General features: G+C 57.9%; 1 protein-coding gene across 1 annotated transcript in view; it reads right to left on the minus strand.

Annotated features, from left to right (window-relative positions):
• Positions 1-240: 240 nt before the first annotated feature.
• Positions 241-363, minus strand: part of ATP2B2 (ATPase plasma membrane Ca2+ transporting 2) — a 111930-nt gene continuing 111807 nt past the window's right edge. The window contains exon 22 of the mRNA XM_077751479.1: positions 241-301. The gene's annotated coding sequence lies outside the window, so the exon portion shown is untranslated. The remainder of the gene's footprint in view (positions 302-363) is intronic.

A 363-nucleotide genomic window follows, 5' to 3' on the forward strand; every position in this document is an offset into this window, starting at 1 on the left:
TCTCCAGGCTGTGGATGGGGCTCCCTGGACTTGAAGAGGTAGCTGATTTGCTTGTGTCGGTCGTCAGGTTGATCCCGCTGTCGATGGCGCTGTTGTTCTTGTTGAGCGACGAAGGCGGGCTCGAGTTCTGCTTGAGCGCGGCATCTTCTTCCAGGTCGGTGTCGTCGATGAGGGGGATGTGGGGCTGGGAATCTTCGATCCGGAATTCGGGGTGAGCCATGAAATTATGGATGGAGGTTCGAGACTCAGGCTTTTCTAGACCTTCATAGAGAGAGCTACGGAACGCCTTCACGACGCGAATCTGCAAGGGAAGCACAGGGGTGAGAAGCACAGCCCTGGGGAGGGGGCCTGGCAGCCAAGCTG

This window comes from Crocuta crocuta, unplaced genomic scaffold (genome assembly GCF_008692635.1).
Source record: "Crocuta crocuta isolate KB4526 unplaced genomic scaffold, BGI_CrCroc_1.0 scaffold69, whole genome shotgun sequence".
In the NCBI taxonomy this organism is placed as follows: Eukaryota; Metazoa; Chordata; class Mammalia; order Carnivora; family Hyaenidae; genus Crocuta; species Crocuta crocuta.